This window comes from Spermophilus citellus (genome assembly GCF_964194105.1).
Source record: "Spermophilus citellus genome assembly, chromosome: 12".
NCBI classification, from domain to species: Eukaryota; Metazoa; Chordata; class Mammalia; order Rodentia; family Sciuridae; genus Spermophilus; species Spermophilus citellus.
In genome coordinates this window covers 55782150-55798423 of record NC_138198.1, presented here as the reverse complement: position 1 = coordinate 55798423, position 16274 = coordinate 55782150, and positions in this window count along the sequence as shown.

Sequence of the window (16274 nt, the reverse complement as noted above, 5' to 3'; positions counted from 1 at the left end):
GTAGATCATAGCCGACTTTCTCTTCTATCAGACGCCGTGTCTCTGATTTAATATCGAGCTCCTTAATCCATTTTGAGTTAACTTTTGTGCATGGCGAGAGAAAGGGATTCAGTTTTATTTTGATGCAAATGGATTTCCAGTTTTCCCAGCACCATTTGTTGAAGATGCTATCCTTCCTCCATTGCATGCTTTTAGCCCCTTTATCAAATATAAGATAGTTGTAGTTTTGTGGATTGGTTACTGTGTCTTCTATTCTGTACCATTGGTCCACTCGCCTGTTTTGGTACCAGTACCATGCTGTTTTTGTGACTATTGCTCTGTAGTATAGTTTGAAGTCTGGTATCGCTATACCGCCTGATTCACACTTCCTGCTTAGCATTGTTTTTGCTATTCTGGGTCTTTTATTATTCCATATGAATTTCCTGATTGTTTTATCTATTTCTACAAGAAATGCTGTTGGGATTCTGATTGGGATAGCATTGAACTTATAGAGAACTTTTGGTAATATCGCCATTTTGATGATGTTAGTTCTGCCTATCCATGAACAGGGTATATTTTTCCATCTTCTGAGGTCTTCTTCTATGTCTCTTTTTAGGGTTCTGTAGTTTTCATTGTATAGGTCTTTCACCTCTTTTGTTAGGTTGATTCCCAGGTATTTTATTTTTTGGGGGGATATTGTGAATGGAGTAGTTGTCCTCATTTCCGTTTCAGAGGATTTGTCGCTGATATACAGGAATGCATTTGATTTATGCGTGTTGATTTTATATCCTGCCACTTTGCTGAATTCATTTATTAACTCTAATAGTTTCTTTGTAGACCCTTTTGGGTCTGTTAGGTATAGAATCATATCGTCTGCAAATAGTGATAATTTAAGTTCTTCTTTTCCTATTTTTATGCCTTTAATTTCTTTCGTCTGTCTAATTGCTCTGGCCAGTGTTTCGAGGACTATGTTGAACAGAAGTGGTGAGAGAGGGCATCCCTGTCTTGTACCAGATCTTAGAGGGAATGCCTTCAATTTTTCTCCATTCAGAATGATGCTGGCCTGTGGCTTATCATAGATTGCTTTAACAATGTTGAGGTATGATCCTGTTATCCTTAATTTTTGTAGAGTTTTGAACATAAAGGGATGCTGTACTTTGTCGAATGCTTTTTCTGCATCTATCGAGATGATCATATGGTTTTTATTTTTAAGTCTATTGATGTGGTGTATAACATTTATTGATTTCCGTATATTGAACCAGCCTTGCATCCCAGGGATGAATCCTACTTGATCATGGTGTATAATTTTTTTGATGCGATTTTGAATCCGATTCGCCAGAATTTTATTGAGGATTTTTGCATCTAGGTTCATTAGAGATATTGGTCTGTAGTTTTCTTTCTTTGAAGTGTCTCTGTCTGGTTTAGGTAACAGGGTGATGTTGGCCTCGTAGAATGTCTTTGGAAGTTCTCCCTCTTTTTCTATTTCCTGAAATAGCTTGAAAAGTATTGGTGTTAGTTCCCCTTTAAAGGTTTTGTAAAACTCTGCTGTATACCCGTCCGGTCCTGGGCTTTTCTTAGTTGGTAGTCTTTTGATGGTTTCTTCTATTTCCTCTATTGTTATTGGTCTGTTTAGGCTGTCTATATCTTCCTGACTCAATCTGGGCAGATCATATGACTTAAGAAATTTATCGATACCTTCACTATCTTCTATTTTATTGGAGTATAAGGATTCAAAATAATTTCTGATTATCTTCTGTATTTCTGAAGTGTCTGTTGTGATATTGCCTTTTTCATCCCGTATGCTAGTAATTTGGGTTCTCTCTCTTCTTCTCTTCGTTAGCATGGCTAAGGGTCTGTCGATTTTATTTATTTTTTCAAAGAACCAGCTTTTGGTTTTGTCAATTTTTTCAATTGTTTCTTTTGTTTCGATTTCATTAATTTCAGCTCTGATTTTAATTATTTCTTGCCTTCTACTTCTTTTGCTGTTATTTTGCTCTTCTTTTTCTAGGATTTTGAGATGATATATGAGATCGTTTATTTGTTGGTTTTTTCTTTTTTTAAGGAATGCGCTCCAAGCAATGAATTTTCCTCTTAAAACTGCTTTCGATGTGTCCCATGTATTGCTATATGTTGTGTCTCTGGTTTCATTTAACTCTAAGAAGTTTTTAATTTCCTCCTTAATGTCTTCTATAACCCATTGATCATTCAGTAACCTATTGTTCATTCTCCAGGTGATGCATGATTTTTCCTTCCTTCTTTTATCGTTGATTTTCAGTTTCATTCCATTATGATCAGATAAGATGCATGGTATTATTTCTACTCCTTTATATTGTCTAAGAGTTGCCCTGTGACATAATATATGATCTATTTGTGTGAAGGATCCATGTGCTGCTGAGAAAAAAGTGTAACTACTTGATGTTGGGTGGTATATTCTATATATGTCAATTAAGTCTAGGTTGTTAATTGTGTTGTTGAGTTCTATAGTTTCCTTATTTAACTTTTGTTTGGAAGATCTGTCCAGTGGTGAGAGAGGTGTGTTGAAGTCTCCCATGATTATTGTATGGTGGTCTATTAGACTCTTGTACTTGAGAAGAGTTTGCTTGATGAACGTAGCTGCACCGTTGTTTGGGGCATATATATTTATGATTGTTATGTCTTGTTGGTGTATGGTTCCCTTGACCAGTATGCAGTGTCCCTCTTTATCCTTTTTGATTAACTTTGGCTTGAAATCTATTTTGTTTGATATGAGTATGGACACTCCTGCTTGTTTCCGCAGTCCATATGAGTGGAATGATTTTTCCCAGCCTTTCACCTTCAGTCTATGTATATCTTTTCCTATCAAATGCGTCTCCTGTAGGCAACATATTGTTGGATCTTGTTTTGTGATCCATTCAACTAGCCTGTGTCTCTTAATTGGTGAGTTTAAGCCATTAACATTTAGGGTTATTATTGAGATTTGGTTTTTTCCTCCAGTCATATTTGTTTATTTATGATACTAAACCTGATAGTTTTCCTCTTTGATTACTTTCCCCCCTTTACTGTGCTAACTCCCACTGATGGTTATCAATGTTATTTTCAGTTTCCTCTTCCTGTAATGTTTTGCCAAGGATTTTTTGAAGAGATGGTTTTCTAGCTGCGGATTCTTTTAACTTTTGTTTATCGTGAAAGGTTTTAATTTCATCTTCCATCCTGAAGCTTAATTTCGCCGGATACACGATTCTTGGTTGGAGCCCATTTTCTTTCAGTGTTTGAAAAATGTTATTCCAGGATCTTCTAGCTTTCAGAGTCTGTGTTGAGAGATCAGCTGTTATCCTGATTGGTTTGCCCCTAAATGTAATCTGCTTTCTTTCTCTTGTAGCTTTTAAAATTCTCTCCTTATTCTGTATGTTGGGCATCTTCATTATAATGTGTCTAGGTGTGGATCTCTTATGATTTTGCACTTTCGGCGTCCTGTAGGCTTCTAGGATATGGGATTCTGTTTCATTCTTCAAGTCTGGGAAGTTTTCTCGTATTATTTCATTGAATAGATTGTTCATTCCTCTGGTTTGGAGCTCTGTGCCCTCCTGTATCCCAATGACTCTTAAGTTTGGTCTTTTAATGTTATCCCATAATTCTTGAATGTTCTGTTCATGGTTTCTTAGCAGTCTTGCTGAACTGTCTATGTTCTTCTCAAGTTGAAATACTTTGTCTTCATTGTCTGATGTTCTATCTTCTAAGTGATCTATTCTGCTGGTAGTATTGTCAATTGAGGTTTTAAGTTGGTTTATTGCTTCCTGCATTTCTAGGATTTCTATTTGTTTGTTTTTTATTACCTGTATCTCCCTGTGAAATTGATCTTTTACTTCCTGGATTTGTATCTGTAGTTCCTTGTCAATGTGATCTTTCATTGTCTGATTTTGCTGTCTCATGTCTTCCTTGAGAGTCCAGATCATCTGAAGCATGTATATCCTGAACTCTTTATCTGACATTCCATCTGTTGCAGCTATTACCTCTTCTAGAGTTGAGTTGACCTGCAATGCTTGTGGTCCTTTCTTTCCTTGTCTTTTCATATTGCTTGCGTTTCTTTCTGCTTGGTGAAACTGTTGTGTTTTTGAAATTTTTCCCCCTGTTTATTTATATTGCTCTTGTATAGTTGGGATATCTCCCTTGTAGGGCGGGTAGTGGTTGTGCTCCTCCTCTAATCAGGGTGATCTATCCACTACGCTGTTTGGTTGTAGGACTGCCCACCCTGCGGGCACGGGTGGCTGCTCTACTCTGCCCCCACTCCAATTGCGGTGGCGTTCCTACCACATCCTCAGATCGTTGGTCCTGATCCGGATATGGGCAGCAGCTCTTCTCCACCCCTACTCCAATTGATGTGACGTGTCTACCACGCTGGTCGGCCTCCAAGCCTGTTCCGCCGGTGGGTCTCAGATCTGCCCACCCTGCGGGCCTGGGCGGCAGTTCTGCTCAACCCCCACTCCCAGTGGGGGTACCTAACTGCCTCTCCAATGGGTCTCTGGGCTCCTTCCGGACGCTGACGGCGGCTCTGTTCAACCCCCACTCCAACCAGTGTGACGTGACTGCCTCGATGCTACTCGTCCACCACACTGGCAGGCTGCCGAGCCTGTCCTGCCAGTGGGACACAGGACTGCCTACCCTGCAGGATCAGACAGCGGCTCTTCACGGCCTCCACTCCAAGTGGGTTGACTTGGCTACCCTGCCGTCGGGTCGCTGGTCCTGTTCCAGGCGTGGGCAACTACTCTCCTCGGCCCCAGCTGCAGTTGGGGTGTCGCGATACCACACCGGCGGGACCCTTAGCCTGCTCTGGGCGCAGGAGGCAGCTCCAATCTGCCCCCCAGGCCCCCGCAGCACCCAGCACGACCCGGACCAAGAAGCAGACCCTGTAGGATCCCCAACCCTGAGCCAAAGCCGCTTCGGGAGCCAGGAGCCGGTCTCTCCGATCCCCGCTACGTTCTGCTAGGAACAGGCTCCTCAGAGCAACCGCTGCGCGTTCCCCAATCCCAGGCCTAAGCAGCCCCGGGAGCCCAATCCTGGCCGCACCAGACTCTCCCTGCTCGGTGCCCAGGCCTGGCCGCACCAGACTCTCCCTGCTCGGTGCACGCTCCCCTGGGAGCAGAGTCTAAAACGCACTTCCCGCGGGTTCCCCAGCTCCAGGCCAAAACTGTTCCGGGAGACAGAGTCTCGCTGCCCCTCGTCGCAAGTTTCACTTGAGGCTGGCCTCAGCTCGGGGTCCCCGCAGGCTCCGCGGCCCTGGGCTAAAACAGCCACGGGAGCCAGAACCCAGCCTCTCCGATCCCTGCCACACTCTGCTAGGAGCAGGCTCCACAGAGGTACCCCAGCCTCAGACCCAAGCGGCCCCGGGAGCCCGAGCTTGGCAGCTCTAACCTCTCCCAGCTCAGTGTACGCTCAGCCAGGGGCAGGGTCAAAGACGCAGTTCCCTCGGGTTCCCTAGCCCCGGGCCAAAACTGTTCTGGTAATTAGAGCCACGCCGCCCCTCAGCACACAATCCACTTGTAACTGGCCTCCGCCCGGAGTCCCCGAAGGATCTCCCGCCCTGGGCCAAAGCAACCTAGGGAACTAGAATCTGGCCGCTCAAAGTCCGGCGCCCGCCTTTCCAGGGGTGAAGCCCGAAGAGTATTCTCCTCGGGTATTCCCGTCCCGAGCCTGAGTGATCTGTCTGCGCAACACAGGCAAATACCAGCCTGGAATCACCTGTTCTGTAGTTGAATGAGCTGAGATCAGTAGAAAACAGGGATGATTGCATCAGCTCTCCATGATGGTGGCTGCTGTCCTCCTCCGTTTTCCGTCCGGTGTTGGGAATCCAATTGGACCGGTTCTCTCCTCTGTTTCAAGGCTGGAACTCAGCACTCAGCGCGGCCAGTGCACCACTGGCAGGAACCCCAGAATCCGCTTCGCTGTATTCCTGCTCTGGAACCTCACGGCTAATTAACTAGGGCGTGTCCCAGACTCCATCTACGGGGCGACTGCCAACCAGGTACTGCTTCCATCCGTGCGGAGAAATCTCCCGCGACAAAGCCCCTACAGCCAAATCCCGCGCGCTGGAAGTCTGTTCTCTAGATTCTGGAGCACCTCAATTTCACTGGGGATTCCCAAAAAGGTAGCCTTCAGCCGGTTCACCTCGTCTTACTCCCGTAGAGTGGCGCAGCGCACTGGGGAGCTGCACTCCCTTCGCCGCCATCTTCCCTCGGTCCCTCCATATACATTTTATCACAGTGATATTCTGGACACAAAATGCAAAGGTCACACTTATGATTGTACCAAAGCCTCATTGGAAAGTGAGCATGGATTACTCAAAACATCCTTGTCCAGATTGCCTTATGCTCTCAAATGTCAATCCTGTTGGTGACTACACATTTGTTTCTTCCTAAGATGATATATTCAACCTCAACCCTGTTGAAAATGTCTAATCCTCTCACTCACTTTATACTTTCCCTGATTTCCTAATGTCTCTATTGATATCTGCTTTCCTACATATGTTCCCCAGTTCATCATTGTGACTGACTCTTCACGTGTGCTGACATTACATTCACTCTCTAACTGACACCCTATTGCTAAAGAACTTTTGGTCCAAATTTTATACTCACTCTTCTTCCTAAACCTACCAACTATTTTCCTAACCCGACCTACTATCCCTTTTTGACTGGATGTTCTCTTCTACATTCAATCATCCAAGGTACAAGGTCCTATGCCATTGTATATCGATTTATCTGAGACATCTATGCAGAAAGTCATTCAAAGCTAAGTATCCCAATCAAGGGCCCAATGCCCTTCTGGCCTTCAAATCTTACTTGGATTTCTGTTTTCATACATATATTTCACCTATATATTATTATAAATATCGCAGGATCCCAATACCATTCATCATCCAGCAGAGTGATTCCTAACCCAAACCGAACAGGTTCTTAACCCTAACCATACACTGTTCTCTCAATCTAACTTTACAGATGAGCAGGGACAGAGTTGGTCTTACAATACAGGAATGTAGGGGATCTTCCTCCTGCTGAGAACCTCAAAGGTCCATGCAGAAATGATCCCTGGAAAAGATGTAGGCCGCTGTGAAGGACCTGAGAGAGCAGAAGTCATCTTCCATGGCAAACAACCTGGTCAGGATGAAGGGATGTGTCTGAATGAGCCTCTCTTTTCTTAATGTAGACAAGATGGACCAAAGCAGGCCTGTGTGGAGAGCTGTTCTTTGGTGCCTATGGTTGATATTCCATTCTAACTTGTGAAAGTGTCACAGGAAGGAGGAGCAGCCTCCATCTCATGGGAGCCCTGGAAGCAACTGTTAGGACACAGTGGTTGCCAAGGCAGTGACCTCATTCAGTTCCTGAAGGAAGTGACCTCACCTCACTTCCTTGGTGATGGAACTCTCTGAACTTGGGATCCAGGAAGCCAGGCACACAGAGCCAGTCCCAGTCCCAGTCCCAGTGGGCTCACTTGTTTGGATTTACCAAGGACAGAGACAGTCTTTCTTGGTACCTACTGATGTGAGGATGGCCAAATGCCAGGAAAGCTCTGCAGAGGGGCCTTTCCTGAGAAAACAGGTAGTGGCTAACCGCTGGCTCCTGACAACTTCACAGAGTTGGCCAAGGAGGCCAGATGTGAGACAGGACAGGCCATTTCGTGGGAACATAGTATGGCCCACCAGTCAGACGGCACTCCGGGTAGTCACAGACCAACTTGGAAGAAGGAGGTGCCTTTGTGGGTGTGGGTGTGAGATTGTGGTTTTGTCTCATATTTCTGAGAATAGGTAGGAAAGGCGGTTTGTTTGGTTTGGAGTGGACTGTTTCTAGTAAGTCTTTTGACGAGGCGAGTAATTCTATGTTTGTGTATCCCACTGTGTCCCTGGTTGTAGACATTAGAAAAGAGAATGCATCAATGGATGTGTCCTGTCTAGTAGAAAGCTTCCCAGCATTCATCCTGCCCAATTTATGAATGGACTGCGGCTTGCCTTATGGATGGGCAACACCTACTATCTTCCTAAGTTCCTCTTTTGATCCTGAATTCTGGCCACTCTCCAGAATAGGCTCATGGTTTTGTGTCCAATATATGTACCACCTCCAAGCTCTGTGACATGGCCATGTAATGGAGAGCTGAAAGGAATGGTGAGCATCTCAGAAAACTCAGATATCAGTGTGACCAGTAAAGTCTCCCTGGAGAAACCCTGCTTTGGGCCTTTTGCTTACCTATTGTTCTGTTGCCCTGAATGTCAGGAAGGCCTTTGCCTCAGGGCACCCCTTTGTGAAGCCTGAAGAAAACAGTTTTCAAATGGAAATGATTGGGCATCACCTGTGGCTCTTTGCTTAATGGCTTTGCAAAGGGATGTGTCTGAATCAGCCTCTTGGCCCTGTGAGAGGCTGTGGCTTAGATTGTCAGCACCTGAAGGATCCAAAGAGAGATCCCATGTGTGCATCCAAAGCCAAATTGGCACCAAAGCAGTCATTGTGGATGAAGTCTCTCGCCTTCCTCTGTAAGGTTCCTGACCTCCATCAAGTGAGAATAGGGATCTTTCGGGTCAAAGGAGTTCTTCAAAGCCCTGCAGAGGCTAGCCCATAGGTGCTTGGTTTTTCTCATGACTCCAATTCACACAAAGAATCTATACCCGGCAGTCAGTAGGCCTCCAATTGGAGAAGCGGAGCCAGTATTAACGGCAGGCCTATTGGATCACTCCAGGTTCACAGGAAGGGTGTCCAGGCCACCCTGACATTAGGCAAATGAGGGGCAAGGGAGCTTATTGTGGACACTGTCTTGGGCTGTGCCCCTCATGGAAATCTCCAGCCAGAGGTTATGATGAGTGTGTATATGGAAGAAGATGAGGGCCATGTGGCAGTGTTTTGGTTTGAATTGTGGTCATTGGTGTGGCGGTGGGAAGAGATGACTGGGTCCACCTGGGCTTGAACTCTGGTGTGATTCCGCTTGGACACTGAGTTCTGGAACTGACCTCAGAGAAGTATTGCCGTGAATTGTGTTGGGATTTGAGGAAGCCATGCATGAGAGTCGCCCTTGGATAATGAGATGTAGGCCCAGGCTGGCTTTCCACAGAGCACTGGGAATCTCAGCCCGGATATCACATGATTTTATTCTTAAAGACCTGGCAGCCATAGTTGAGAGTCAAAACACACATGGACCTCACATTTGTAGACCTCAATGGGCCTGGCTTCGTGTGACCTTTTGGCCACTCTTTGGGAAGACTTGTTTGTGAGAGTTCTCCAGAGCTTTCAATGAAATGAGCTTCCTCACCATTTAATGGTTCCTGAAAAAATGGAAACCCACAGTGCCTCCAACTTCATCCTTTAAAAATGGCTAGCCAGATAAATACCATGAGATTTTTGACATTCCCATGACCAGGTGGCACTGGAGAACCTTTGGATGTCCTGTTGCTGATCATGAGTGTACCAGACAGTGCCTTGATTGACTGGGTTTCATGAAAATGGTGTAAAACAGAGATGCCAGTAAGTTGGGGCCTGCTGAGTAGCGGGCCTAGAGCAGCGGTGTGCAGGTGTGTGATAAAACATCTGTGGTGGGGCCATGTGGATCTGCCACTGGCTTCCAAATGGCTTGTGACTGACATGGTGCAGTGAGCAGACCCTTCTATGTAAAGGCATCTTGTTATATGGAGAGGTTTCAGGGCAGTGTTCAGAATCAGGTTGCTATGGTCAAGGGGGGAAGCTCTGTGAGATAGAAGCATGGCAGGTGCCTTCTTCTAGGACCTTGACCCACCACACGTGACAGAACTCCCTCCAGCACGGTGTCCTAGTTGAACTCGTTGTATTTCCTGAAGCAAATTCCAAACTCCCAGTGCAGCAGCAAGAAACAGCACGAAAAGTGGAGGATGACCAAATATCTTCACAGTCCACACAGGGAGACACTTAGAACCCAGTGGCCACAGTTTACCTGCAAAGAGAGAATTCAGCACTTCTGCCTCATGTTCATTGGAAAATCAGAAACCATGTCCTCCAGGTCACATAGATGCAGACCCAGCTTTGCTGGTCTCACTCCAAAGGAAGCGACAACCACATATATTTCAAGTGCCCAACCTCAGAGGCAGTTTCTCACAAAGTCTTTAGGCCAGCAGAGCTCCATGTTTGTGGAGTGTTTACCCTGTCTCCCTTACTTATGGAAACTCCTCTACCACCTCCAAGGTTGTGAACTCCTGAGCATTTTCCATTCCACATACGTATTCACAGCTTTTCTAACTCTTCTCCTCGAATTGCGTCTTCCTTGTTGTGAAGGTAATGTCAAGGCATTGTTCTGGATGAGAGTGGGAAGGTTTTTGTGTAGCACATATTTGCCTACACATTGGATTCATTTTCCTATTTTCCGTTCGAAATACTGAATCCCTGACACTAACCCATACCCTACTAGATTCTGACTACGAATACTAATATGATGGAGAAAAATAACCCAAACAGAATAGAAATACAGGCAGTTCAGAGCAGGCATGGTGTATAGTTGGACTTGCCTTTAGCATTACAAAGGGTAGGTGTTATAAATCTTGTCCAATTTAATAGAAGTAGTTCTCCATGTGCTTTGAAAGTTAACAAATGTGTGAATTCCTGTCTCCCTTTCTTTGTAGCCTCTTCAGCAACATGTATTTTTACATGCACGTATAGAATCCTACCTGCTATCCCACGTCCATTCTTGTGAGGTGCCTGACTTGGCAGATACAAATTGTGAGAAGATATCACTCCTCCTAAACGCTGTTGGAACTGAAAATTCAACCTACGGGTGAGCTTCCTACTTGAACTACATGACACATAAATCCATGTTCAGTAACACAAATATTTTTGGATCATTGGATGATATATATTTCATGATGAATTTCGATTGGCATATATATTTCTACTTTTTAATATCTGTGTGTGTGTTCTGTGTATGTGTGTGTGTATATATATATATATATATACACACACACACACACACACACACACACACAATATACACAAACTCTCCAGATTTTTCACAATATGAAATATATGTGTCTTATTATACACTCCCTAAATTCATCCATGTTCCTATATGTGGATTTATAATCAACTTTTCACAAGATTATTCTCAGAAATATTCATCCACCTGAAATACATCTCTGTTTCCTAGTGCTGAAAACTAACTTCAGAGAATGGTGCATAGAGATCCTAATATTTCTACAGGAACTGACCCAGTTTAACATCAATGCAAGTAGATTCCTATGGGACATGATGTGTATTTTGACGTTCATTTTTATTCAACACTATTACATTACTATTTCTTTAGTTGATGCACATCATAGGATATGAATTTCATCCTCAAGTTCACAAATTTCTAGGCATTTGGTTCACTTTCAATCACTTCCTGCTTCAGAACACATGTATTCCTCCACGTTTCTTGACTGGTCTTTTCATGAGACTTCTTTCCAAACACATTCTTTTCCATATCCATAATCCCTTTTGAAGCCAAACTCACACCCCCTTCATGGTAAACCATAACCCTAATATCACCATTAGATGTATAACTGGTTGGAATGAATGGTTGTGTATCAATATTAGATTTCCTATATATTTTCAGATATCAATTCAATCCATTATTTAAATTGGAACCAGTCATAATATTTATTCACAGTAGGGTCTATTCATGCATTATCTCTATATTCATAGACCCAGGGTACACCTATTTGTACCCCCAAAGGCTAATTTTTATGTCTTAAACATATTACTCCCAGAAATGGTGGAAGAAATACTCATGTCACCTGATCTCCGTATACATTTTATCACAGTGATATTCTGGACACAAAATGCAAAGGTCACACTTATGATTGTACCAAAGCCTCATTGGAAAGTGAGCATGGATTACTCAAAACATCCTTGTCCAGGTTGCCTAATGCTCTCAAATGTCAATCCTGTTGGTGACTACACATTTGTTTCTTCCTAAGATGATATATTCAACCTCAACCCTGTTGAAAATGTCTAATCCTCTCACTCACTTTACACTTTGCCTGATTTCCCAATGTCTCTATTGATATCTGCTTTCCTACATATGTTCCCCAGTTCATCATTGTGACTGACTCTTCACATATGCTGACATTTACATTCACTCTCTAACCGACACCCTATTGCTAAAGAACTTTTGGTCCAAATTTTATACTCACTCTTCTTCCTAAACCTCCCAACTATCTTCCTAATCCTACCTACTATCCCTTTTTGACTGGATGTTCTCTTCTACATTCAATCATCCAAGGTACAAGGTCCTATGCCATTGTATATCGATTTATCTGAGACATCTGTGCAGAAAGTCATTCAAAGCTAAGTATCCCAATCAAGGGCCCAATGCCCTTCTGGCCTTCAAATCTTAGTTGGATTTCTGTTTTCCTACATATATTTCACCTATATATTATTATAAATATCGCAGGTTCCCAGTACCATTCATCATCCAGCAGAGTGATTCCTAACCCAAACCGAACAGGTTCTTAACCCTAACCCTACACTGTTCCCTCATTCTAACTTTACAGAAGAGCAGGGACAGAGTTGGTCTTACAATACAGGAATGTAGGGGATCTTCCACCTGCTGAGAACCTCAAAGGTCCATGCAGAAATGATCCCTGGAGAAGATGTAGGCCGCTGTGAAGGACCTGAGAGAGCAGAAGTCATCTTCCATGGCAAACAACCTGGTCAGGATGAAGGGATGTGTCTGAATGAGCCTCTCTCTTCTTAATGTAGACAAGATGGACCAACGCAGGCCTGTGTGGAGAGCTGTTCCTTGGTGCCTATGGTTGATATTCCATTGTAACTTGTGAAAGTGTCACAGGAAGGAGGGGCAGCCTCCATCTCATGGGAGCCCTGGAAGCAACTGTTAGGACACAGTGGTTGCCAAGGCAGTGACCTCATTCAGTTCCTGAAGGAAGTGACCTCACCTCAATTCCTTGGTGATGAAACTCTCTGAACTTGGGATCCAGGAAGCCGCACCCAGAGCCAGTCCCAGTCCCAGTCCCAGTGGGCTCACTTGTTTGGATTTACCAATTACAGAGACACTCTTTCTTGGTACCTACTGATGTGAGGATGGCCAAATGCCAGGAAAGCTCTGCAGAGGGGCCTTTCCTGAGAAAACAGGTAGTGGCTCACCGCTGGCTCCTGACAACTTCACAGAGTTGGCCAAGGAGGCCAGATGTGAGACAGGACAGGCCATTTCGGGGGAACATAGTATGGCCCACCAGTCAGACGGCACTCCGGTAGTCACAGACCAACTTGGAAGAAGGAGGTGCCTTTGTGGGTATGGGTGTGAGTTTGTGGTTTTGTCTCATGTTCTGAGAATAGGTAGGAAAGGCGGTTTGTTTGGTTTGCAGTGGACTGTTTCTAGTAAGTCTTTTGACGAGGCGAGTGTTTCTATGTTTGTGTATCCCACTGTGTCCCTGGTTGTAGACATTAGAAAAGAGAATGCATCAATGGATGTGTCCTGTCTAGTAGAAAGCTTCCCAGCATTCATCCTGCCCCATTTATGAATGGACTGCAGCTTGCCTTATGGATGGGCAACACCTACTATCTTCCTAAGTTCCTGTTTTCTTTCTGAATTCTGGCCACTCTCCAGAATAGGCTCATGGTTTTGTGTCCAAGATATGTACCACCTCCAAGCTCGGTGACATGGCCATGTACTGGAGAGCTGAAAGGAATGGTGAGCATCTCAGAAAACTCAGATATCAGTGTGACCAGTAAAGTCTCCCTGGAGAAACCCTGCTTTGGGCCTTTTGCTTACCTATTGTTCTGTTGCCCTGAATGTCAGGAAGGCCTTTGCCTCAGGGCACCCCTTTGTGAAGCCTGAAGAAAACAGTTTTCAAATGGAAATGAATGGGCATCACCTGTGGCTCTTTGCTTAATGGCTTTGCAAAGGGATGTGTCTGAATCAGCCTCTTGGCCCTGTGTGAGGCTGTGGCTTAGATTGTCAGCACCTGATGGATCCAAGAGAGATCCCATGTGTGCATCCAAAGCCAAATTGGCACAAAAGCAGTCATTGTGGATGAAGTCTCTCGCCTTTTTCTGTAAGGTTCCTGACCTCCATCAAGTGAGAATAGGTTTCCTTCGGGTCAAACGAGTTCTTCAAAGCCCTGCAGAGGCTAGCCCATAGGTGCTTGGGTTTTCTCATGGCTCCAATTCACACAAAGAATCTATACCCGGCAGTCAGTAGGCCTCCAATTGGAGAAGCGGAGCCAGTATTAACGGCAGGCCTATTGGATCACTCCAGGTTCACAGCAAGGGTGTCCAGGCCACCCTGACATTAGGCAAATGAGGGGCAAGGGAGCTTATTGTGGACACTGTCTTGGGCTGTGCCCCTCATGGAAACCTCCAGCCAGAGGTTATGATGAGTGTCTCTATGGAAGAAGATGAGGGCCATGTGGCAGTGTTTTGGTTTGAATTGTGGTCATAGGTGTGGCGGTGGGAAGAGATGACTGGGTCCACCTGGGCTTGAACTCTGGTGTGATTCCCCTTGGAGACTGAGTTCTGGAACTGACCTCAGAGAAGTATTGCCGTGAATTGTGTTGGGATTTGAGGAGGCCATGCATGAGAGTCGCCCTTGGAAACTGAGATCTAGGCCCAGGCTGGCTTTCCACAGAGCACTGGGAATCTCAGCCCGGATATCACATGATTTTATTCTTAAAGACCTGGCAGCCATAGTTGAGAGTCCAAACACACATGGACCTCACATTTGTAGACCTCAATGGGCCTGGCTTCTTGTGACCTTTTGGCCACTCTTTGGGAAGCCTTGTTTGTGAGAGTTCTCCAGAGCTTTCGTTGAAATGAGCTTCCTCACCATTTAATGGTTCCTGAAGGAATGGAAACCCACAGTGCCTCCAACTTCATCCTTTAAAAATGGCTAGCTAGATAAATACCATGAGATTTTTGAAATTCCCATGACCAGGTGGCACTGGAGAACCTTTGGATGTCCTGTTGCTGATCATGAGTGTACCAGACAGTGGCTTGATTGACTGGGTTTCATGAAAATGGTGTAAAACAGAGATGCCAGTAAGTTTGGGCCTGCTGAGTAGCGGGCCTAGAGCAGCAGTGTGCAGTTGTGTGATAAAACATCTGTGGTGGGGCCATGTGGATCTGCCACTGGCTTCCAAATGGCTTGTGACTGACATGGTGCAGTGAGCAGACCCTTCTATGTAAAGGCATCTTGTTATATGGAGAGGTTTCAGGGCAGTGTTCAGAATCAGGTTGCTATGGTCAAGGGGGGAAGCTCTGTGAGATAGAAGCATGGCAGGTGCCTTCTCCTAGGACCTTGACCCACCACACGTGACAGAACTCCCTCCAGCACGGTGTCCTAGTTGAACTCGTTGTATTTCCTGAAGCAAATTCCAAACTCCCAGTGCAGCAGCAAGAAACACCACGAAAAGTGGAGGATGACCAAATGGCTTCACAGTCCACACAGGGAGACACTTAGACCCCAGTGGCCACAGTTTACCTGCAAAGAGAGAATTCAGCACTTCTGCCTCATGTTCATTGGAAAATCAGAAACCATGTCCTCCAGGTCACATAGATGCAGACCCAGCTTTGCTGGTCTCACTCCAAAGGAAGCTAAAGCTCCTGACAACAACATATATTTCAAGTGCCCAACCTCAGAGGCAGTTTCTCACAAAGTCTTTAGGCCAGCAGAGCTCCATGTTTGTGGAGTGTTTACCCTGTCTCCCTTACTTATGGAAACTCCTCTACCACCTCCAAGGTTGTGAACTCCTGAGCATTTTCCATTCCACATACGTATTCACAGCTTTTCTAACTCTTCTCCTCGAATTGCGTCTTCCTTGTTGTGAAGGTAATGTCAAGGCATTGTTCTGGATGAGAGTGGGAAGGTTTTTGTGTAGCACATATTTGCCTACACATTGGATTCATTTTCCTATTTTCCGTTTGAAATACTGAATCCCTGACACTAACCCATACCTTACTAGATTCTGACTACGAATACTAATATGATGGAGAAAAATAACCCAAACAGAATAGAAATACAGACAGTTCAGAGCAGGCATGGTGTATAGTTGGACTTGCCTTTAGCATTACAAAGGGTAGGTGTTATAAATCTTGTCCAATTTAATAGAAGTAGTTCTCCGTGTGCTTTGAAAGTTAACAAATGTGTGAATTCCTGTCTCCCTTTCTTTGTAGCCTCTTCAGCAACATGTATTTTTACATGCACGTATAGAATCCTACCTGCTATCCCACGTCCATTCTTGTGAGTTGGCAGACTTGGCAGATAAAAATTATGAGAAGATATCACTCCTTCTAAACGCTGTTGAAACTGAAAATTCAACGTAC